Source organism: Callithrix jacchus, chromosome 4 (genome assembly GCF_049354715.1).
Source record: "Callithrix jacchus isolate 240 chromosome 4, calJac240_pri, whole genome shotgun sequence".
In the NCBI taxonomy this organism is placed as follows: domain Eukaryota; kingdom Metazoa; phylum Chordata; class Mammalia; order Primates; family Cebidae; genus Callithrix; species Callithrix jacchus.
Window position 1 is genome coordinate 150,723,969 of NC_133505.1, and position 26,019 is coordinate 150,749,987.

A 26,019-nucleotide genomic window follows, 5' to 3' on the forward strand; every position below is an offset into this window, starting at 1 on the left:
AGATCGGTATTTACATTTTAGTGTCACTTTGTAATAATTTTATAAATTAAGCAATTAACAATATTTTTGGAACCTCAGTTTCCCTGTCTGTAAAAAAGATATAGTAACCTCATAGGGTTTGTGAAGGATCAAATTAGATAACTTGTATAAAGCTCCTAAAACAGTGTTGGCATACAACAAAAGCTCAATAATGATAGCTATTAGCAACGTTGAAAATCAAACCAGTGTAAAGCTTGTTAAAAGGAAAAACTTCTTTTCAAGAAAAAGACATAAAATTTAACATTCAGTCTCTAGATTGCATGATCCCCGATAGCATTAACAGTTTAGCCTTCAAATCTAAGATTTTATGGGGGGCAACTAATGAACCAAGATCAAACTATTATAAAAGAGAAAGAAGCTACTTTACAAAACAGAAACACTAATTGAAGTGTCTTTTTAAAAAGCTAATTGAGGCAAATCCTTGCCACTATAAAGAAGCAGTGTGATTTTTCTGTACAATTCAGCTTTACTTCTTGCCACTCAGCCATTTCAAGTAGAAATGTATTGGTAACAGGAAGAAATTCACAGACTGTTACCACTTGAAGAGAAAAACACACACAGGGATATTTGTTGTCTGTAGATAGTGCTTTCATGTTTTCAAAGAACATGTATCTTACTTCACTGACCCTCACGTTACTAAGAGAAAACAGTAATTTTCTAGCACAAGAGAAGACTGCCGGTGGTAAACAGGAAACCTTAGTTTTTATTCCTTGTCTCATTTTTCATAACACCCTATTAATGGGTGGTGGCATAGAGATGCCACAGTACAGAGTGTACGGAATACTGTGGGAAGACAGAGGCCACCAAGACTGGGAGAACCAGAAAAGATTCTGCAGAGAAGGTGACATTTATCCAACCTTTTATCAAGTATAGACATACTTCTGGAATATTCCTAGTCGCCCTTGAGCCTAAGACTTTTTTTTTTGGAGAGGGGGAGCGGTGGTGAATTCTGAATATCTCAGTCAGTGATTTAGTTTTCCTTATACTGCTTTTTGTTCATTTGGAAACTTAAATGGATGCCATCACTGCCTTTTAAAAATTTCATCCAAGGCCTTGATATTAAGGAGGCAAGAAGCTGAAGCCGCTATTGTTTGACTTAATAATATTAATACTTAAGGCATCTTCTAATTCTACAGTTATGTGACTTTTAAAATTACTGCTTATTCTTATATTACATTACCTACTATACAACACATCACTTGAAATGTGCATGTTAATGTACTGCCTGTTAATGTTTTAAAATATTTTCTTTACTACCATTTATATCAGAAACAGTTTAAACGAACTGTTATGAATATCTAAAGGAATATGTCTTGCTAAAGAAACTCAGCCCAGAGCTGGTAAAGCATGACAATTGTTTCTGTCCTAAGAACTGCGTTTCTTTTTGTAAGTAACCACCCCTAATTCTGTCTTCTCTTACAACATGAAAGAAACATATGTTTTAATGAAAGACATTCGGACGTCTGGAGATGATTATGACAATCCCTGATGAGTCCCTGAGACCACTCTTCTTCTCTAACATAGGCATATAGTGCCACAAATTCCTCTCTAAGCATTGCTACAAGTTGCATCTTAGTCACTTGAAAATATGGTTTTATTTTCAGTCAGTTCAAAATATTTTCTAATTTCCTTTTTGATTTTTTTTAAAATAGGCTACTTTTTAGAGAAGTATATGTTTACAAAAAAATTGAGCCTAAGTTACAGGGATATCCCATATACTCCCTTCCCCCCACACATAGCACCCTCTGTTGTCGACATCCCCCACTAGCGTGGTACATATGCTACAAGTGGTACGTATGCTACTGGCAAATCATTATCACTCAGAATCCATGGTTTTCATTAGGGTTCACTCTCGGTGTTTTATATCCTACGGGTTTAAAAAAAATTATGATGACAGGTCTCCATCATTATAACATCAGAGAAGTTTTGCTGATCTTTTTACTGTCTAAATAGTTTTACATTTCCTAAAATGTCATATAGTTGAAGTTATGTAGTATGCAGCCTTTTGAAACTGGCTTCTTTTACTTTAGTAATATATATTTAATTTTCATCCATGCTTTTTCATGGCTTGATAGCTCATTTCTTTCTTTCTTTCTTTCTTTTTTTGAGACAGAGTCTGGCTTGGCCACCCAGGCTGGAGTGCAGTGGGGCGATGTTGGCTCACTGCAACCTCTATCTCCCAGGTTCAAGCATTTCTCTACCTCAGCCTCCCAAGTAGCTGGAACTACAGGTATAGCCTGTATACCTGAGATTATAGGAGCCCACCACCATGCCAGGCTAATTTTTGTATTTTTAGTAGAGACACTGTTTCACCATGTTGGCCAGGCTGGTCTCGAATTCTCAACCTTCAGTGATCCACCTGTCTCAGTCTCCCAAAGTGCTAGAGTTATAGGTGTGAGCCACCGCACTCAGCCAGCTCATTTCTTTTTGGTGCTGATTGTTTTCCTTTTTGTCCCACTGGTTAGCTGGTAGAATTGGTTGGTAAAATTCACCAGTACAACCATCCGGGTCTGCTGTCTAGAAGCTGTTTTAATTCATATATTTCAAGGAATTAGTCTATTTTATCTAATTTATCAAATATGTGGGTGAGAGCTTGTGTATACTATTCTCTTGTTAATTCTGTATTATCCATGGGATTAACAGAATAACACCTCTTTCATTCTTAATATTGGTAATTTGTGTACTCATTTATTCTTGGTTGCCTGGAAAGAGATTTATCATTTTACTGATCATTTCAAAGAACTGGCTTTTTATTTTGTTGATTTTCTCCATTGTTTTCCTGTTTTCTACTTTGTTGACTTCTGCTCTAATTTTCAGTATTTAGTTTCTTCTGCTCATTTCAGGTTTAATTTGTTCTATTTTTCTAGTTTCCTAAGGTGGAAACTGAGTTATTGATTTTAGATTCTTTTTCTTTTCTAATGTATCATTTAATGCTACACATTTTGAAGCACTGTTTTAGCTGCATCCCACATGCTTTGATAAACTGTATTTTCATTTTCAATTAATTTAAAATATCTAAACACTTTTCTTGAGATTCTTCTTTGATGCATGGGTTATTAGAAGTATATTGTTTAATTTCCAAATATTTGGAAAATTTCCAGCAATTTTTCTGGTATTAACTTCTCGTTTAATTCCGTACTTAAGAAGGTATTCTGTATGATTTTTCTTCAGTTTAAGATATGTTTCCAGATTCCTTTCTGTTCTAATTGAATGCCATTATGGTCAGTGAACACTCTTTGTATGATTTAAATCCTTAACTGACTTATTTTCCCACTCAGAATACGGTCTATCTTTATAAGTGTTCTGTCTATGCTTGGAAAAAATGTGCAGTTTGTTGTTGAGTAGTGTTCTATAAATGTCGATTAAGTCAACGTGGTTGACAGTGCTGTTCATGTCTTCTATAGTCTTATTCGTTTTCCAACTACTTGATCTATTATCTATTGAGAGAAGGGTGCTGAAATCTGACCATAATTGTGAATTTGTCTATTTCTTCCCATGTATACTGGAATTCTTTTACTAGATGCATAAACATTTAAGATTACTTCCTCTTGATAAATTCACCACTTTATCATTATGAAATAACTCTATTCTTGGTAGTATACTTTGTTCTAATTTCTACTTTGTCTAATATGAACATAGTTACTGCAGTTTTTAAAACTCAGTGCTAAAAAATGATATTTTTTTCATCCTTTAGCTTAAATCCTATTTGTGTTTTTACACATGAAGCGTATTTTTTGTAGGCAGAATATAGTTCTCACGGGGTTTTGTGTGTATTAAATCTGACTGTGAACAATCAATTAAGATAACTCACTACCTTCAGATCAGCCAATGTGTGTATTAAATCTGACATTCTTTGGCTTTTAATTATGATGGACCATTTATGCTTAATGGGGTTACTGATATGATTAGGCTGAAATGTACCATCTGGTTATCTGTTTTCTAATTGTCCCAATTATTCTTTGCTCCTTTTCTTCTTCTGAATTGATTACTTTTCTCTAATTTTATCTCCTTTGGCTTATAACTCTGTTTTGATATCTTAGTGGTGGTTGTATCTTTAACTTATCAGGGTGTACTTTTAAGGGATATTATGCCAGTTCATGTAGGGTATAAAAACTTTATATATTTCTATTTTTCCTCTCCTGACCTTTGCGCAATTATTGTACCTTTTGCTTTTACATGTTATACACCACATTTGCTACTATTTTTATTTAAACAATCTTTTAACAATATTAAAAATCATCATCATCATAAGCATTGGCCAGGTGGTTGCCACTTCTGGTGATCTTTACTGCTATCTGGCATTATTTTCCTTCTTCATTAAAGATTTCCTTTAGCGTTTCTTATACTGTGGGTCTACTGGTGATTAATTCTTTCAGCTTTAGTATGTCTGAAAAAGTATTCATTTCACCTTTTATTTTCCTATCAAAGAAAGGCTTGCATGTTTCACCTTTTTTTTTGAAAGATGTTGTCACAACTATAGATTTATAGATTAACAGTTTTAGCTTTCAGTACTTGGAAGGTGTTGCTCCGCTGTCTTCTGGATTACATTCCTTCTGTCATGTTTGTTCCTCTCAATGTAGAGTCTTTTTTCCCTGCTTTAAAATCTCTCTTTACAACTGGTTTTAAACTATTTGATTATGGTGTCCCTTGGTGTAGTTTTCTTTATGTGTTTTGTACTTGATTTATATTTATTTAACTTAGATTTGTGGGTTTATTGTTTTCATCAAATTTGGCAAGTCTTCAGCCATTACATCTTTATTCTCTGTCCTCTTCCTCCTTTAGGGACTCCAATCACATACATATTTGGCCCTTTCAAGTTGTCCCACAGCTCACTGATGTGCGATTCACTTTTTTCTAGTTTTTTTTTATTCATATCCCATTTTTATAATTTTAACTGCTATGTCTTCAAGTTCATGACATGTTTCTTTCTTGATGTCTGATCTGCCATTAATCCTATCCAGTGTATTTTTCACCTCAGGTGTTTATATAATCTCTAGAAGTCTAGAAGTTCAATTTGAGTCGTTTAATAGCATCCATCTTTTCTTAACAAGCTTATGGTTTCACCTACCATCTTGAGTATATGGAACATAGTAATAATAACAATTTTATTAATATCCTTATTAAATCTATTTAATTTATTTTAGTATCTCTACTTGTTAGATCTGTGTCACTTCTGGGTCTATTTCTGTTGGTTGAGTTTTCTCTTTATTATTGGATTTTTCTACTTCCCTGCATGTCTGATAAATTCTGATTGATTGATACACATTACATACTTTATTAATGGGTGCTAGATATTTTGTATTTCCTTAAATATCCTTGAGCTTTGTTATGGGATACAGTTAAGCTACTTGAAATAATTTGATCCTTCAAACCAAGTGTCTGCAAACTAGGCCCACAGGCCAAATCTGGCCTACTGCCTATTTCTATAAATAAAATTTTATTGGAATACATTCTGATACATGTAAATAAATTTGCTTACAAATTGTCCATGGCTGTTTTAACACTAGAATAGCAGAAGTGAGTAGTTACAATAGAGACCAAATGGACCATATATCCTAAAATATTTTCCATCTGGACCTTTACAAAAAAGTTTTATGACCTGTCTTGAATGGCTTATTTTTAAGATTTTTTTAGGCAGGATCAGATGAGACCATAGTCTAGGGCTAATTTTGCCTCATTGCTGAAGCATTACTCTTCTGAGTACTCCATCTATATACAAGGTTTTCCATTCCAAATGGTAGAGGAGACACACTCTTCCCTGCCTTATACCAGCTATGTTTTTCATCCCAGTGGCTGTTTCCTCATACATGGGTAGTTCTCTTATGCATGAACACTAATCAGCACCCAGCTGAAGCCTCCAGGAGAGCCTTCTGGAGCTCACTCTCTATGTAACTAACTCTCTCTTCTCTGGTACTTTGTCCTTCAAATTCTAGCTCCCTCAGCCTCCCAGAATTCCTAACTCTATCATCTCAACCTAGGATAAGCTATGTGGGGTTCCGCCTTTCTGCACTGCAGCCTGGGGCAAATCATTTTTTTCCTTCTGTCAGGGTTCACTGTCTTGTGCCATTTGTTCTATGTCAGAATGCCTTTGTTTCATATGTTTTATGGGCTTTTCTTGTGTGTCTGTTTGTTAGGCTATTTTAGGCAAAAGAATAACTCCAGTTCCTGTTATTACAAGATGGCTGGAGGCAGAAGTCCTCTCAGTACAAAGTTCCAATCGTTTATATTTGCCTTAGTGCTTTATATTTACAAATACATTGTCCCAGCTCAAGCCATTTACCCAATTCTAAGATCAGGCAGCAGCAAGAGAAGGGTATAATAGGCAAAGTCAGTAACTACTATACTAGCCCTTTCCCCAATCCTACTTTCCTACTTCTGTGGGATACCTATTGGGAGGTTGGAACCCAAATTATAGTAAAATTTTGTTTTTAACATTTTTAACATAAAAACTTTGTTTTTAACATTAAAACAAAAGTAAAACTTTTGTTTTAACATTTAACATTTCATTAAACCAGTATTTATTGAGCAGCTGTTTTCCTGGCATTGTTCTAGGTGCTGGGGATTCACCACTATGAACAAAACATGCAAAAATTCCTACCTTTCTGAGGCTTACCTTTGAATCAAACTTCTATTTGAATTAACTGTTTCTAGTAGCTTAACTCTATCCTGTAACAATGCTCAAGTAAAATATGTATCAGATGGTGACTTAAAAAGTCGAAGTAACAGAGAGACAGTAAGTGCTAAGTGATTTAGCGGGGAAAACAGTGCCAGTTTAAAACAGGTTGGTCGGGAAGGCACGGGTGAGAGGATGACAATTTAGCAAAGATATGAAGGAGGTAAGGATGTAAGTCATGTGGCTATCTGTGAGTACAATAACCGCAAAACTGATGCGGAAAAAAGAAAACTGGTATGGCTAAAGCAGGGAGTGAAGGGGAGCAGTAAGAGATGAGGCCAGAGGTAATGGGGCCCATATCATATAGGAGCTGATAAGCCTCTGTAAGCGAGACGGGAAGGACTGGAGACACTGGAGCAGGAAAGTAACACGATCAGACTTATAGTTTTAAATAATTTATCCAGCTGTTGTGTGGAGAGTGAATTCTAGAGGAGAAAGTACGGAACCAGGGAGACCAGTTAGAAGGCTACTGTTATAAAGAGATGATATAGGTGTGCACCAGTGTAGTAGCAGAAGAGGTGGGGAGGACTGGTCACCTTCTGGATGTATGGAAGGTGGGGCTGACAGTATGTCCTGATAGCTGAATGTGTAGAGGGTGAGAGAGAACAGATGAGGATGCTGCAAAGACACCTGGCCTGTGCAACCGGAAGAAGAGCCTTCCCCATCTCAGTAAATTGCAACTTAGGACGAAGGAAGTTTGGTCGGGAATACAGAGGAACTCAAGAGCTCAGTCGCAAACATGTTAGGTTTGATATGCCTATCAGACATTCAGCAATTGAATATTTGAATCTGGAGTTTAGAGAAGAGGGTCACACTGGGGATAATTTGGTAGCTGCCAGCATGAAAATGAATGAGAGAAGCTAGGGAATGAGGATTGAGAGAGGAAAAGTACAGAGACTGTGCCCCCCCAATGTTTGGAGGTCATGACAACGAGGAAGTATCTGCAAGAAAGATAAGAGTACTCATGCAATAGCAAGGCCGCTGGGAAAGTGTGGAGACACAGAAGACAAGGGAAGAACATACTTCACAGAGCAGCATGATCAATGGGGTCAGTGCTTCTGACAGGTCAAGAAGATAAGGACTGAGAATTAATGGTTGGGTTTGCAATATGAAGGTCACTGGTGACACTTGAGAACTTTGGTGGAAAGCCCAAAAAGACTGAGAAATTGTGCAAAAGGAAGCAGAGACATTAAATGGAGTAGGGAGTTAAATAATTTTTTTAAGTAAAGCAGGGAGGTGGGGATGCATGATGCACGACAGAAAAGGGGCAACTACTGCCCCAATATCCTTGAGCAGGTGAGAGGAGATGGGACTAAGAATATAAGTGCAAGGGTAAGCTTTAAATTGAGCATGGCTGGGTATTCTTCTCCAGCTATGTTCAGCCGCACTGCTGCAGGCATGGAATAAGTAGACCAAGGCACTGGGATATAGTCGGCTAAGTACAATGAAGCAAGGGGGAGGTTTAGGGAAGATGAGTGTATGAGTGATTTTAATGACAGGGTAGGCTATTTACATTGAGTAAGGGAGGATGTGAGATATGAAGGAAGTGTGGTGCAGTGGAAAAGCTGCATGTCTAGGTGGAATTAAGAATGTGTTGGAGTGGGAGGACAGATGGAGAATGGGGTACTAGGACTCAAGATCATGGAGTGAGCGTAGTTCTTATTAATGACTAGGTCCACAGTATGACCATGGAAGGAAGTTGCTGATGTAGTCTGGAAGACAAGGTCACTGAAGGAGATGAAGTCAAAAAGCTAAGAAGGCAGGATATTAGGACTCAATGAAGCCTGAAAGTCACCAAGAATTAGGACACATTAGTTTTACAGGGAAGGACAGATCCTGAATCTTGAAGGAATAAGGAACAATGAGGCATTTTTACTTGCCAGATTTTAAATTTTTATGTGGTCTTATAACTATATTTATAATGATTTAGGCCTAACTCCATGTCAGCTGTTTTAAGCTAATCCAACTGTCCTTTTATGGTCCAACTTGCATTCTGCTCAAATGTCCTTCGTTTGCTATCATTCTGAAAAGTGTACACTTAATTCTGTTATTTATATCAATTTCCTAAATTCTAAAGCAATATTTTTCAAAAATTTCCAAGGAGCACCAGGTCAATGGTACATCTGATGAGGCAGGGGTTGTATGGTGAAATATGTTTGAGAAACACCATAGACCAAACCCTGTCTTTGATAATCACTTGTTGGAAATAAGTCTAATTTAACTCAGATTTTCTCCCAAATTTAAATGACCATAGGCCAATTTTCCATTTAATGTCAGTTAACATCCCAAGGAATGAGTATGCCAAGATATATACTATTGATAAGACTGTTTTAGAGGTATATGTCTTCTTAGTGGCCTCAAAAGAGGTGAAATGGAATCTACTAGAACAAGATTCAAGATACAGACTTAGAATCTGTCAGAGAATGCAAATCATTGTTATGTTACTTTGTAACAATATTCTCCTCTCCTAACAGGATGAAAAACAATAAATTCTCAAAGATGCCTTAAAAATTGGTTTAGTATATTTTAATTCTCCATAAAAATGATACTATGTAGACTATTTAAAAACAAAGACCCATAAAAATGTTTTGAAGGAAGACTAATGTCCAACAGGATGTCTGCATCTATATACAACCTCAGCTCTGCCCTTTGCTCCCACTAACCATAACTCTGATAAGAAGTCAGTCACTACAAGGAAACAAATGCCCCAGGCCAAGACATGTACTTCAAAAATCACTATCAAAACAACTATCATCTAAGAGTACCAGAAAAAGTGAAACAGATTTTAAAAATAATGTCAGAACCCAAAATAAAAAAGTTTTGCTCCAATTTTTGCTTTAGGAGCTCTAAAAAAACATCATCAAGTTATTAGAGAAGATGAGGTACTGGGGAAAGAGGATAAACAAAATTAAAATACCAGCTTACAAAAGCCAATCACGATGTTTATGAATCAGGCAGGAACGATCTGAAAACAAAAATAAAAAGTTACTAGTTTGATATATTTGCACATACATTTGTTAATTGTAATTGTGAGATCATTGTAGGCTCATACGCAGTTTCCCACAATAGTAACACTTCACAAAACAACAGAACAATATCACAACCGTTATGTTTATATTAATAGCATCTACTAGCCTACTGTGATTTCCTATTTAATTATATTCATGTGTTTTATACAGTTTTATCACATGTGTAGGCCCACATATCTACTACTAGTCAAAATATTCAACAGTTCCATCACAAGGATCCATCATGTTGCCCGTTTACAAACACACGCCACCTCCTCTGCCACAATCCCTTTCTGCCCCGACCCACTGCACATCTATTTTTAACACTAAATTAATAGCAGCCATTTACAAAAAGTATTTCACTCCCTGTCCATAGTTCTATGTCTACTGCTACTACTTCCTAGTTGTATGTCAAATCTTGAGTGACTACTTTTAGTTTTCTGCCTCAAAGTTTTAGCTTAAGGAATAAATTCTCTGGAGAGAAGGTTTTCTCATTGTTAGCACAGCACAGATCACTCACTTCAAAAATGCAAAAAGTATGGGAGGCAGAAGTGTCTGCACTAACAGATTCTGTATTTTCAATATATTTCTAACAAGAAACCTCTGAGTGCTTACCACGGGCCAAGCTACATACTGTGTGTGTGTGTGTGTGTATGTGTACGTGTGTGTGTGTGTGTGTGTGTGTGTATCTCATTTAATCCTAATACCAAGCCTTTGATGTATGCACATTGACCCCGTTTGGCCGAGGAGAAAACTGAGGCACCAACTGATTTACAGGTTGCCTAAGGTCAAACAACTAGCAAGTGGCAAATCCTGGATCCTGGGAGCAGACTCTGGGAACCCAGACCACCATCCCTCAAGGAAACCCATGATAAAGTAAAGATATTTTGGTGTCACTATTCATTGCTATGACAAGTAAATCACCCAGTTATCAGTGAGCTTCATTTTAACATACCAGAATTCAACAAGGAAAATATCCAAAACAATGATGTGTAAAATGGAAGCAGTATTTTATTCAAACACTAAATGATAGGAAATTGCCAAAAACAAAGGTTGGAACATACAGAAAAGATTTTATATTACGGCAACAAACTGTTCACCAGCCCTGACAGACAGTCTTAACATTCATTGGGATTGTCAGGCAGCAGTTTATACATAGCCAAGATTGCTCTTGAAAAAGACATATTCAATTGAGCAGAGATGATTATGGGAAAAATGAAATTTTTGAACAGATAAAAGCTTAAAAATTAGGCTCTTCAGCCAATAGAGACATCTAAAACTCCAAAGATAATGTTCAGGTTATGGTAATTTAACAGACACCTATGGTAACAAACTTTCTGTAGGTGTATTAGCTTACTAATATAGCATTGTAACTGAGGATTAGTAGATATTTTCTTCTGTGAAACTACACAGCACATTTATGCATAGCTGTGACAGTTTGCCTATCATCCAACAGTGCTTAAAAGGCGCCTACTCAATAAGCCATTGATATGCTGCCTCAAATACCCTGACAAGGCTTTCTTTACAGTGCTGACTTTACAGATGCCTCCTGGATGGTCTAAGTTCAAGAGGCAGCCAGGGGAGGAGAATGCATTATTAGCACGGTTTGGCGTGCATATGATCGAGTTATACACAGGAACTAGGGAAATGGAGCTCTGAGGTTCATCTTCCACGTGAAGACACATAAATACTAATACAGTCCTGACTTTCTGGGAGGGAAGTTAACTCGTTAATTCACTAACACTTAAATATATGAAAAATGTTTTCAGTTAAAAGAGTAGCTAAAAAGAAAAACAACTTCAAAATGCTTATATTTCATGAGAGTTCTAGATATCACTATTAATCAATTTTAACTAGCTTTATAATCTCCCCCAGTTACTCAAGGCTTTTTTTTTTTTTTTAAAGACAAGGTCTCTGTCATCTAGACCGAAGTGTGGTGACGTGATCAAGGCTCAGGGCAAGATTGCAAGCTTGATCTCTGGGGCTTAATTAATCCTCCTATTTCAGCCTCCCAAGTAGCTGGGACTACAGGCATGTGCCACTACCCCCGGCTTTTTTTTTTTTAGGTGGAGACAAGGTCTCACTATATTGCCCAGGCTAATCTTGAACTCCCGGGCCCACGTGATCCTCCCACCTTGGCCTTCCAAAGTAAAAACTCACATTTTCTTAAAGGTGGGTAAGCAAAAAGGATCAGGGTGAAGGAAACCCACTCCTCCTTTTCAGAAACCATCCTGTGATGCCTGTCTGCCCTTCCTCACCAAGAAGCTAGCTGTCCATGGCTGGGCCAGCGTGATAAACTCAGGGGACACTGGATACAGCTCTCTTTTCAGTCTCCTAGAGTTAAAACTTTTATAAGCATTATTATTTCAAGAAAACACTGTGTCCTGGTCTTCTTGAGTAAATACAAGGCAGATGGTAATCTTAATTTTCTCTGGAAGCTCTATCTCTGAAACATGGGACAAGATAGATGTCAAAGTTCTAAGAATGACAGAATTCCTCCATGAGCTACATTTATCTCCAATTCTTTTCCCAGGGAGACACATACATAAAGACCCCTTTAAGTTTAACATGGCTTGTTTCTCATATCTTTCTAAAAGCAGAGTGTTTATTTAGAATAAGCTCTCTAGTTGGTCTGCTAAGCTTTTTCCAAACATGTAACGTATAAACTGAGAAACACGTTTCCATTCCCAGGGATATTTGCCCAGTAAGTCTTGGTGAAGATGAAATTTTTGCTATTGCACCCTTTACTGACCAACGCAGGCATGGGCAGTTTTTAGAATTTTCAAATGCTTTCATATGAAATGGTGAGTAATAATGATTATGCCTAAACTAATATCCCTTTCTCTGCTGCTAAACATGGTCACCTGGTGGTGTACAGTATGAACACAATACTTATATGGTTCCTCAGTGGTTCATCATTCTAGAATATCCTATAAGATTAACTAAATGTTTTGTATTTATTTTGTCTATCACCTCAGCTATACCATTTATGTCGCTGTTTTTAAGTTGTTAAATTCTTGGAGGATAAAGATTATATCTGCCTAATTTTGTTTACAAAGAATAGCCATGGACAAACACCCCATAAAACCCCTTGTGATGAGCACAATCACAGCAGAGTTAATGGCAGGTTGGCTCCACTTCACCAGAGGTTCTGGAGGAGGAAACCGAGATCTTCCCCGAAAGGCCATACCTGGCATCAGGGTCTACTGTGGGCACTTTCCTTTGACTTGCATTTACCTGCCAGGAAGATGATATCCTTTATCGTTTTACATGAAAGCATTTGGGAAAATTCTAAAAACTGCCCATGCCTACCTTGGTCAGCTCAGGCTGCAACAGCAAAGTGCCACAGACTGGATGGCTGAAACAGCATTTAGTTCTCACAGTTCTGGAGGGGAGAAGTCTGAGATCACAGTGTCAGCATGGGCAGGTTCTGGTGAGGAACCTCCTCCAACTATCTACTGATGACTCTCCTATCCTCAAAAGGTGGGAAGGAAAGCCAGCTAGTCCTCTGCCCTCTTCTTATAAAGGCACTAATCCCATTCCTGAAGTCTCCACCCTTATGGCCTCATTTCTTCCCTAAGGCCCCACCTTCCAATACCATCTCATTAGAATTAGGGTTTCAACACATGGCTTTCAGGGGGATACTCACATTCAGTTCATTGCAATGACCTTGCATAGACAGGAAGACAGGTCAGGCATGTTTGAAATAACTCATAGTCTGTAAAATCTCACACCAAAAATAACAGACGGAGAAAAATTCGGAGCAGACCACTCAAAACCCTGTGCACTTTTGTAATCACAGCGCTAACCAAATAATAATGCATACCTCAGGGATAACTTGAAAAGCCCCGAGAGGCAGCTCAGTGTGACTGTGTCCATGCAGGTGTTTCTGGATGAAATCTGCACTCATGCTGGTGGACTTGGGAGGACACCACCCTCCCCAATATGGGCCAGCAACATCCAATCCATTGAGGGTTCAAATAGAACCAAAAGGTAGAGGAAGGAGGAATTCACCCCTTTTTCTTCCTGCCTGCCTGAGCTGGGACATCAATCTCTTCCTGCCTTTGGACTAGGATTTAGACCCCTGGCTCCTGTTTCTCAGGCCTTCAGACTCAGACCAGAATCACACCACCAGCTTTCCCAAGTCACCAGCTTTCCCAAGTCTCCAGCTTGCAGACAGTGGATTGTAGGATTTCCCAGCTTCCATAATCATCTGGGTCAATTGCTCATAATCAATCAATCTCTCTCTTTCCATATACGTACACATGGGTAAACAGACTCTAACTCTGCCAACTCAAATTCACTTGGTTCTAGAGACTGCCCAGCAATTATACATTTTCCTACTCTTCAGTCATTTCATTTCACACCTTCTCTCCTATCTTCCAATTGCCCTCCCCACTCCTAATGCTTATACATAACATCACTCTGTTAACATTTCCACTTCATGCTTCTGTGAGACAAAAGCTGTTGGATAGGGCATCTCCACTTTCTAGCTCACAAACTTCCCTATATCCACAGGAGGATGCACCCTCCCTAGAACCAGAAGCCAACTCCATCTGTCTGTTCAAAATTTCTTCTACATTTTCTTCTCCCTTTCTACTAAGATACTTGTCATCGACACATACTATGCTCTGATACTCCCCCCCCCTTTTTTTTTTGACAGAATCTCACTCTGTCACCAGGCTGGAGTACAGTGGTGTGATCTTAGATCACTGCAACCTCTGCCTCCTGGGTTCCCCTGCGATTCTCCTGCCTCAGCCTCTGGCATAGCTGGGACTACAGATGCATGCTACCACACCCAGCTAATTTTTGTATTTTTAGTAGAGACAAAGTTTCACCGTGTTGGCCAAGATGGTCTCAATCTCCTGACCTCGTGATCTGCCCTCCTCAGCCTCTTAAAGTGCTGGGATTACAGGCGTGAGCCATGGCGCCAGACCGATAGTCCCCAATTTTTAAAGGACAAAACCTTCATTGACCTCCAGGTCCTGCTGTACTCCCACCCTTTCTCAGACAAACTTCTGAAAGAATAGAAATCTTAGATAATCCCATTTCCTTACCTTCCACTCATTTCCAACCCATTCCCCAGGCTCTAATCTCTACTACTCTATCAAAAGAGCCTTATCAAGGTCATCAAAGCAATTCTTATTATCCTCATTTTTAAAACCAGGACACTGAGGCTCAAGAGAGATTACTAGGTTGAGACAGTAAAAACATACCTTCCCTTCAAGATATGTAAGAGCCCAGGGCTGCCCCAAGGCACTTTTTTCAGGATATTAAAGACTTCATCTTCCAGGGACCCAACCCCTCTTACCTCCCTTATGTCATGCCCCTGCATTATCTTTCAGACACACTCCTTAGAATAGCTCATTGTTTCATTATTTTTAATTGAGAAAAAGGATCTTGCTTTGCCTATGAATGTTTTCTGTATTTACCACTTGGTGTAAATTATTTAATTGTTCCAACCACATGAGAATAGGTGGCTTTAGCCCCTTTGTACACATAAAAAAATTGTGGCTGAAAAAGAATAAAACCTCTCCCAACATCAGACAGATAACAAGCATCTCACTGTTTCTTAGTTGTTTCCATTAGATGATGACAAGCTATGGACATCACTTTGATAGATGTGACATGGTCCCATTACGTCCATGAGGTTGGAAAACCTAGAACTGATGCAAATTTGCTATGAGGAAATACCTCAGAAACTTGACTTATATTTCATAATGGAATTTTATAATGAGGATTTTAGTTGCCAAAATATGATACTCAGTGTTGGTGATTAGGGCATCTTCCTTCCCTGGTTCTACTATGGAAGCCGAATTGGTAAGCATGAGGTATGGTAGAGAGTTACATGCTCACCCCATAACCTGTCTGGTTTTCTAGGCCTACAGACATTGTACTCACTTGGTACTGCCCTCAACCTGGGCAAGAGGGGCTCTGCCTTAGGATCCATGCTCCATTCTGGCCTTGATCTAGCTGCACCATTTTCTTTAGAGTCAGTAGTCCAAAGGCCTAAGGCGAAGATGCCCTCCCAAGCCTAGACTCCTTCTCCTAGGCTATGCTCCCGGTTCCCAGAACCATGGAATTCCTTGTCCAAAGAGCTTCAAGCCTGCTAACTAGGGACTGCACAAGCTCTTTCCCAGATCTGTGTTTTTAAGGGCAGATTGAATCCCTGTTATATGCAACCCCTAACCCCAAGGGGTGGTCAAGGGGTTGCTGTTTGCCAGAGATGTGGACATAGCAGGCAGAGTGACCATAGAACAGTTAGAGAAAGTAAGACAGGCCAGGGCTTAGCAGCCAGCTTTCCCCCAGTGCCATGTTCTAGAAGTAAACGCCAAGAAGTCTACATTCAAACAAGGTTTTCCAGCAAATATCAGGTAAATTGGTCAAGGAAAGATCTATTTTAGATTTGGTTGGTAAGCTTTGGACTTAGTTGGTCTGCCTAATTTTTATCTTATAAATATTTAGATGTATGGTAAAAGTGTTTATATTTATATCCTGGCTTAAACTCTACTCCCTTAAAGTTAGGAGGGGCATGAGATTAGTTCTAGGCTGTTAATAAAAAGTTGATTATGGAGAGAAAACCATTGAACATTTTCTTTCTGAACCACAGCAGCTGAGAATGCCAAGTGTCCTATAAAGTATACAATGACAAAGGTGGTACACCCATAGGCTTGAGTCTCTCTATGTGATGCAGAGTCTTCTGCACATCCATGGTGGAGTTTATTGCAAGGAAAAAATAAACTGTTTTTGTATGAAGCCATTGAGGTTTGGGGATGGCTTGTTAGCACATCATAAAGTTAGCCCATCCTGACTATGTTGGATCAAAATTGGTACCAGAAGTAGGATGCTGTTTTAGCAAAAACCTAAAATATATGACCTTGGTTTAGTGGTCAGCAAGTAGTGAGGAAACTGATCTTAAGGGACAGAAAGATAGTGATGTGTTTAATACAGTGGCAACATATCTAGTAAAACATTTGCCTCTGCTACTTTTGGAGGCAGATCTCCTGCCAAATGAACATGCAGCTCTACAGACGAGGCAAGAAAAAACAATTGAAATATGGTTGGGAGAGGTGGCTCACACCTGTAATCCCAGCAGTTTGGGAGGCCGAGGCAGGCAGATCACTTGAGGTCAGGAGTTTGAGATCAGCCTGGCCAATCGTGAAACCCCATCTCTAGTAAAAATACAAAAAGTGGCTGGGTCTGGTGGCGTGTGCCTGTAATCCCAGTTACTCAGGTAGCTGAGGGAGAAGAATTGCTTGAACCTGGAAGGTGGAGATTGCAGTGAGCCGAGATCATGCCACTGCACTCCAGCCTGGGTGACAGAGTGTGACTCATCTCAACAAAACAAAACAAAACAAAACCACACAATTGAAATGTTTATTGGCTTTATTTGACAAAGTATTTCAAGAAAGAGCTGATCTCAGAAAAGAACTATCCAGTTTCCAAGAAGTGAAAGGGAATGAGGAGACTGCAGACATTTCAGATTTTGCAACTACAAAAACTAACTTCTTCTCCACCCCTACACTAACAGTTAAAGATAAGACTTTGAAGATCAAAAGCCCAGGAAAACTTTTTTTAAACAAAATTGTCTCAGGATAAGGATACATAGTATATTCTGCATTAAACTGTTTCATGTGGATGAGATGACTAAGAGAATAGAGCAGATTAAAAGTAAAGCTTTCCAGTAGAAGCCAGCCAGTCCCAAGAGAACTTCCTTTAGGACCAGAAAGACAGCTATGGGAGTCAGAATGTGAATCAATGTAGCAAATCTGAGAACCAGGACTCATGCATGACAAAAGTAAATATTAGGCTGTGTTTTCTAGCACACAGAACTGATTGGAGATAGATAAGAAATCTTCCAAATTTGGAGAGAACTGTGCTGCCGAAAAGAATAAGCTTATCAGCTGAAGTCTTAAAATGACCCTTTGGCCCCCAACCCTCTATATGCCGGAAGTGGACAGAAAGAGTTGCTCAGTTCCCAAGTGGGGCAAATTCTCAAATGTCTACTTCACATGTAGTTAAGGAAAGAAAAAAAAAGAAAGAAAAGAACTCCCTAGGGGGCAGAGCCAGTGCTTCTGAAAATGATGAACAAGACGGCAGAATCGGGGACTAATCAAGAAGCATTTTACTCCCCAGGCTTCCTGGAATCCGGTGAAGGATTTCAAAACTGTTATGGACCAGGGACTGCCTAGAGTATACTGGTGAGATTTATAATTTACAATGCTGGAAAGACTAGGTTTGGATCTTTATTATTTTGATAATCTCAGAAAGGTGTCAGAAAAACCAGCAATTTTCCTATATATTGTAGATTTTAAAATCTCACAGGGAATGCCATGCCCACATGTTCCACATTGTGTCCTCTGAGAATATGAACATCCCCCCGCCCCCGCTGTTTAAAGGCAATTTTCTAGATTGCAGTTTTAAACATCTCTGAATGTGACAAGGTATTACCATTAAAGCGTATGACACTGATTTTACACTCCATAGAAGTGCAGACAGATTTAACAAGGCAGCCCTACTTCACACTAGCTCTTGAAATCTCAAGTAGGAGCGAAATGAAACTAATGGCATTATAACTACTACTATTATTATTCGCACACAAAAAAAAAGAAACATGACAGATGATGAGAGACAGCAGTGTGACCACTGGAGCAGCTCATATTCAGTCCCAGCATTTTATTCCTGCAAAACCCACTGTTACAGATTCAAATGTGTCCCCAAAATTTAAATGTTGAAAACCCAATGCCTAATGTGACTGTATTTGGAGATAGGGCCATCAGGGAGGTAATTATGGTTAAATGATATCTTAAGAGTGGGGCTCTAATCCAATTAAAATTCTCATTATAAAGTCCCATTGTAATACATGTCAGTTTCTGATGTGTTTGGTCATAGCAAATTTTGCATTAATTTCAGATTTTCTGACCTCATGGAGGTAATTGTACTATTTCACATCTCTCAAAGTGATGCCCCTATCTTGCCATCATCTAATGGGAACAATTAAGTAACAATAAGGTAGAACGATCAAAAAGGACAGGCACACTGTGCTCAGAATCCAAGTGATCGGAGGTCAAATGCTCACTGCATTACTTATTAACTGTCTGATATTGGGAAAGGCTTCATTCTTTCTGAGCCAAAATTTTCTTATTTGTACAAAGGAGACAAAACTGTCTATTCTCAGATCGTTGAGGCAATTAAATAAAATAATTTACAACAAGTGGTCAATACACAAGTGGAAAACATTCACAATGAAGCAGGGTCCCTTTCAATTTAACCTTGAACTAATAAAGGAGTTAAACTGTAGTGTTATGTAGATATTTATATGTAGTGTTGAGCTACACTTTTCGTATCATTCAATAAATGATACATAATTTTTGGCTTTTGCTTTTTTGTTACGATGTTTCTATTTTATTGCTTTACTTTGGGAAAGGGGATAAATGTTAAACTAATTTGAGGAGTAAGTTGAGCCAAGAAAACATGATTCTAAACTACAGAATTTCAACAGATTTCTATGCTTTCTGTTTATGTGTAAACCATTTTGGTTACAGTTTCAAATTATGTTTACTCCTATAAATATTTGTTAAATAAATTTATGAATGTTTTCTAAGTTAAATATCTTTAAAAGCTATACTGTCATGAGATACTCATACCACTTAAAATTCAAACACTATTATGATACATATGCTTATATAAAATGTTTCAAATCTAAAATATAAAGGTTGTTTTTATTAGCCTGAAGACTAAAGGAAGAAAGATCACCCTTTTTAAACATTTCATAATATATTTCCCAGGAATGAAAGGGAAAAATTAACACTTGATGGGCTAAAATCTTAATTATAAACCAGAGGCTTTTGTTTCAAAGACTCGTAATAGTATTTCCATAACATAACCTGTTACTGTATATATTAATGGTGGCCGGCCATAAAATTAAGGCAAACATAACTGAAATCTAGACCTCTAATCTTTTTCCCAAATATCAAGGATAAAGGATGGTCAGAAGCTAACCAAAACAAAAAACTGTTTACCTAGTCACTTTCCCACCATCGTCCACTCTATTTTGAGACCTGCTGAGCCATGTCTTACTTTAAATTTTCTTGATTTAGGGTTTCATTCTCTCCCAACTGCTATGATCACAATGGTGACACATAAAGAAGAAACACTGGGTGATTTGAGAGAACTTTAACAAGGTCTGGACATTTCTCTCACTAGGAAGTAGCTGACCCCATTACGCCTCTTATTAGGTGGATCTGGGAGAGTCCTATCACAGAGCTGTGATGTCTGCATTTATGATCACAAGCAAAAGTTGACCAAGAAGGTTTCAATGAGAAGTAGATGAAATTGAATCAAATGAATGTTTTTAAGCACCTAAAGCTTGTAAACAGAAAGTATGGCGAAGACTGCCAATTTTCTGATATTCATTCTTCCCTTTTTTCTTTGTAATATAATCTCTGAATTTTAAATGGGCACATGACTCCTCAGCATAAGAACATTTCTCAATGTCCCTTGAAGATAAAGGTTGTCACATTACTGACAAGATGTAGGCAGAAGTGTCATGTGCAAGTTCTGGGTGTTGTTCTTGAAGCAGAGCATAGTCTCATTTATTCCTTTTTTTTCTGACTGAAATATAGACATCATAGCTAGAGTTTGGCTAGCCATCTTTGATCATGAGGTAGACAAACAGAACAAGGACACAGAACTGAGAGTTCAGAAACAGACACACATACTCAGGCATTTGATTTTCAACAAGGGCACTATGCATTTCAATGGAGGGGAAAAAGACCGCAAAAGATTCCAGAGCAATTAAATTTTTATTCTGAAAAAAATTAACCTTGGCCCTTATCTCACATCACACAGACATTAATTTGAGAGGGATGATGGAATGGTCACCGATCTAAATATTTTAAAAAACAAATATCTTCATGATTGTGGGATAGACAAAGATTTCTTAAACAGGACAAAAAACAAACTATTAAAAAACTGATAAACTGTATTTCATTAAGACACCAAAAAACAGCATTAAAAGATAAACAGAAAAGTCAAAATAATCAAGGAAATGTAAATGAAAACCATGAGACCATGAAGCCATGAGATATCACCTGAAACTCACCAGAGGGCTTAAAATGAAAAAGATTAACAATATCAAGTACTGATGAAAATGTATACTGCAACTACAAATCTTATTGCTAGCAAAAGTGTACACATATGCACTGAGTTTTATAAACTGTTTATCTACCCTATGGTCTAACAATTGTAGTCTCAGATTTGTTCCTTGGTGAAATACTGCAAATGTTCAGGAAAAGACATGTGAATTAGTATTCACAGCAGGTCTATTTGTAAGAACCCAAACTGGAACACACCCACATAGCTATTAACAGAATGGATAAACAAATTGTGGTATATAAATACAATGAATTTCTACTTAGAAAAAAATACACAAAGAACCACCTTTTGATAGCTGCATCAACACAGATGACTCTCTAAAATTTACACTGAATAAATGCCAGACACGAAAGAGTACATCCTGTTTGCTTATACTTAAAATTCAAGAATAATTTTAAGTATAATTTGGTTATACTTAAAATTCAAGAAAATAGGGAGGCTTAGGTGGGAGGATCACTTGCGCCTGGCAGGTTGAGGCTGCTATGAACTGTCATCCTGTCATCATGCACTAACCGCACTCCAGCCTGGGTGAGGGTGAGATACCATCTCAGGGGCGGGGCGGGGGCAGAAGGAACAGACAAAACTAATCTACAGTGAGGGACATGAAAAGAGTGTAATGTGCAGGGGAGGTGTTGGCCAGGAGGTAGATGAGAGAATTTTCTCCTTCTTGAGGGATGTAATATTCTCTATCTTGCTCTTGGTTGTAGTTACACAGGTATACACATATATATACCTAAACTTATCAAACTATATACTTGACTGGCAGCCTTCATATGTTTTTCTTCCCCACATATTTTACAGCTCAACAGAAGCAGAGAAAAAGTACTTTATGAAAGATAAGTAGGCTCTTTTTACCTTATCCATTGCCCAGCAAAGGTTATTAGGCAAATGTAAAATTTTCTACTTAAAATAAAACACCAAGCAAAATGTGGCTAAACTTTACTGTTTTTCTTACCCCCAAATGAGCTAAAATTAGATTACTCAAACTTTATTCATTAGTATCAACAAAAATTTAGAAGGAAAGTCCAAAGAAAGTAGGAGTACACCAGTTAGTTCACAGTGACTATCATGGTCACCAAAGTGAAGATTCCATAGTATGCTGACAGTGAAAGCAAAGCTTTCATTGTGTATGTCATTTTCAGTGTGTGTTTTATCATAAATGCTTCTGTTCAGTAATTTTATTTAACTATTGCTTTATTTTTAGCACAAAGGCAGTATGGCATAGAAGAAAGAGCAAGAGCTTTGATTCAGACAAACCAGTTTTGCCACTTATTAACTACATGGTGTCAGGCAAGTTTCCTAATCTCTTTGAAACTAAGTTTCTTCACAATTTAAGAGAGATAATAATACTTACTTTGCAAAATTGTAGCACAGTTATAGTAGGTACTTCAGTGATAACTATTTAGCAATCGCTCTTTGTATGCAAAGTATCATGTCAGGCACTTGAACCCTATCTAAGAACCTGACCATCTGGAAAAGACATTTAGATATAAAGATTGGTGATGAAAGGTAAGAATTTAACAAGGGCTATAGATTATAAATTATAGGGTTTCTATGTAGCTAGTAGGGTTGCAGAGTGAGTATTCTCTGAACAGAGCCTGGAAAATTGTTAAAAATTAATTGGGGAGAAAATTTAAGACAGAGAAAATGGCACAAATAAGAACACAGCTGCAAAAGCAGGAGAGTGAACCCTTTAGGGGCTGAGTGTTAAGACCACCTGTACCACTGGATTAGTTTTGAGAAATCAGAGAAGAGGCCAATGAAGTAAGTTAGGACCAGACAAAAGAGGATCATTGTCAAGCTAGGAAGCCAAGAACCTCATAAGTACTGGGATGCCAGTAAAGGACTTTTTTCAGGGAACTGACCCCAGTGGTCATTATACATGATACAAAGTGAAGAAAAGTTAATATAGGGAAAAACAGCATAGGGTGACAAGGGCCTAAACCAAGTTGCTGAGGGGAGTGAAAGAAACAGAAAAGAAATACATTAGAAAGTTTAATTTATTTTCCTGTATTTCAGAATGCCAATGGAAGAGAAAGTTCAAATTTTTTTTTTAAAAAAAGGATCATTGAGTTTCCCTGAATGATACAGATAGCCCTGCCTTCAACTTCAAGATGATCCTAATTGACCCCTAAGTTCCTGAAGAGCAAAGATATGCCCCTAAGCCAACAAAACACACTGCCTGGCATAGAAAGTGCTCAGTACAGCACTGGTAAATGAATCTTTCCAAGTATTCCAAATACCGAAATCTACACACACAAATAATACAATGTATTAATGATGTAATATGAAACACGTAGAAAAGCTAAAATCACTTTTCCTTTTTGTTTAGTGGCCATTTTCCAAAATACATGCCAAGTTCTGAATTTGCTCACACAAGAGCTATCTTTATCTGTAGCTTATCAAAAGACTCAGATATAAATTACTCCAGAAAGTTGGGAATGTTGCCACCTCAGTTGCTAACTCTTGTGTAATGTTTTTCTAGGAATACATCATTCATTATGTCCTTTGCTATAGCAAAAGAAGAGTGACTTTAAGACTCCTGAATATTACATGAAAAAAATTAAAACAGTAAATTAAATCCAAATAATGTAAATAAATATGTGTAATGTTACTTAAAAGTACAAGATGATTTAGTAATTAATTTACTTATTACAATAATTTAAAATAACCTAACACTAAGAAATGAAAAAAAAATGAGTACTTCCTAGGGCTAAGCACAATTCTTACCCCTTTTTATGTATTACTCATTTTATGTACTCATTTAATCCTCTAACAACCTTATAGGTAGACACTCATACCTAAATTTTACAGATGAGAAAACTGAAATACAGAGAAGTAACTGCCCAAGATTATACTACATGGCAGCAGAGGAGCAGAACTAGGAACTGAATGCAAGTAATCTGGCTTCAGAGTCCAGTTGATTCAGAAAAAAATAATAAAATCCAATACAATTCATGATATAAAACTCTGAAAGAACTAGAAGGAGAAGAGAACTTTAAACATCCAGCAACAACATCATACTAAGCTTCAGTGCTACAGAACTATTCTCAGACAAGTCAGGAACAAAACAAGAATGCCCATCATCAGCACCACTGTTCTTCACTGTACTGGGGGTCCTGGCCAGTGAAATTAGACACAAGCAAAAGAATAACAGATATGAAGATCAGAAGGAAAAGAAAAAAATCATTTCTTGAAAATTATTTAATTATGTAAGTGAAAATATATTATTATTTATGAAGTAATAACTAGCTGGTTAGAAAATAGGAAACAAAGAGAAATTATTCACAGTAGTAACAAAAATTATCAGGACCTAGAAGTAAGTGAAACAAAATATGTACAAGTCCTTTATATCATATCATTGAAGGTCACAAAAAGGGCATGTGAGATAAATGAAAAAATGGAATATTGCAAATATCCCTTTTTTCTCATATTAGTCTATAAATTCAAAGCCATTTCTATAAAAATCCCAACAGGACTTTTTGGGAAACTTTATAAGTAGGTCCTAAAACTCATATGGACTAGAAAAGATCCCAAAATAGCCAAACGATTAACAAGAAAAAAGAAGGTTTGTGCCCTATGGCATATCAAAATCATTATAGGGTTATCTTAGGAAGATTTGCTCAGGCAATATGGAAAGCTAGATATTCTAAATCAAACAAAACCTTGTAATACTTGCAGAGCTCTAAGGAATACTGGAAAAACATCCTTTACAATGTCAGATATTTGTAATTTTTCATGCCATCAAACTATGAAAAGTCTTAATTTCAATAGATGCAGAAAAATCATTTGACAAATTAAAAATCCAGTATACATACATATATACTAGCTCTGTCCCCAGAGGGCCAAGAAATAGTAACAGCTCAGTAGCAGCAAGGACACCTAAGCACACAGATCTTGGTTTCTAATACCATCCTCCAGTAAAAGGAATCAAGACATTTTGGAGAAATGGCTGATTCTAAGGCTGAGGAAGGGAAAATACTAAATGAGCCTGGAGCATCTCATAGTGCCAGACAGTAAGGAAATGGTAAACAATTAACTTTTTTTTAATGGGGACATTTCAAAAGGACAAAAGAGCTAACCTGAAAAAAGTCCCAATGCCAAAGCCAGAACAGTTTAAGCAATATAAAAATGGTATTAGATTATAGCTCAAAGATTAAAATAAACATCCATGAATATACATGGATATAAATAGCTGACTGAATAATAAGTCAATGGGAGAAAAGGGACCAATCTTACTCAGAGAAGAATTCCTTTTAATAAATCAAACAAGAAAGAAAATGGAAAATCACCATTCGAATACCACAATAATAATTACTACAGGCAAGATCCATTGAACACTAAAATTATTGGGCAAAACGTTAAAGAGAAATAGAATATTTGTACTACCTCAAAATATTAATCACTGTTGTGGTTTTAACATATGTCCACAAATTATTTGATACCCTTCCCTTTTCTTGACCGTGGACTTTCTCCTAACAAATAGACTATGGAAAGCGGAAAAAAGTAATGTGACAATAAGAAACCCCTTGGCAGACCCCATCTTCCCATGTGATGAAAGTTCTCATTATTAGTTGATTTGGCCATCATATGCTGCTATAAGTGATGCAATGGGAAGGGCACAACAGCTCTGTAATATTCTTCTCTCAAAATCCATAATCTCAGTCTAATTCTGAGAAAATATCAGATAAATCCAAATTAAGGTGCATTTTTTTTAGGTGGAGTCTCATACCCTGTTACCAGGCTGGAATGCAGTGTCATGATCTCGACTCACTGCAGCCTCATGAGTTCAACTGATTTTCCTGCCTTAGCTTCCCGAGTAGCTGGTACTACAGATGTGCACTTCCACGCCCAGCTAATTTTTGTATTTTTAGTAGAGACGAAATTTCACTATGTTGGCCAGGATGGTCCCAATCTCTTGACCTCGTGATCTGCCCTCCTCAGCCTCCCAAAGTGCTGGGATTACAGGCATGAGCCACCACACCCACCCTGAGGTGCATTTTACAAAACACTTGACTCTTCTAAAGTGACAATATATGAAAGACTAAGAAACTGTCACAGGTCGGAGTAAACGAGGAAGACATGAAAACCAAATGCCATGTGGTATATGGGTTAGATCCTGAAATAAAAAAAGAACATTAG

The 26,019-nt window shown here is 37.5% G+C and overlaps 1 protein-coding gene across 24 annotated transcripts in view; it reads right to left on the bottom strand.

Annotated features, from left to right (window-relative positions):
• The window catches only part of PLAGL1 (PLAG1 like zinc finger 1), a 130,509-nt gene that overhangs the window by 34,659 nt on the left and 69,831 nt on the right, over window positions 1–26,019 (bottom strand). For 16 of the 24 annotated variants that reach the window (XM_078370218.1, XM_078370217.1, XM_017971451.4 and 13 more), the window contains one exon: window positions 9,638–9,677. The exons of 4 other annotated variants lie outside the window; for them this stretch is intronic. The gene's annotated coding sequence lies outside the window, so the exon portion shown is untranslated. Of the gene's footprint in view, window positions 1–9,629; window positions 9,678–26,019 lie in introns of all 24 variants that reach the window. 4 more of the 24 variants (XM_035296900.3, XM_078370224.1, XM_078370221.1 and 1 more) reach the window with 1 other exon arrangement.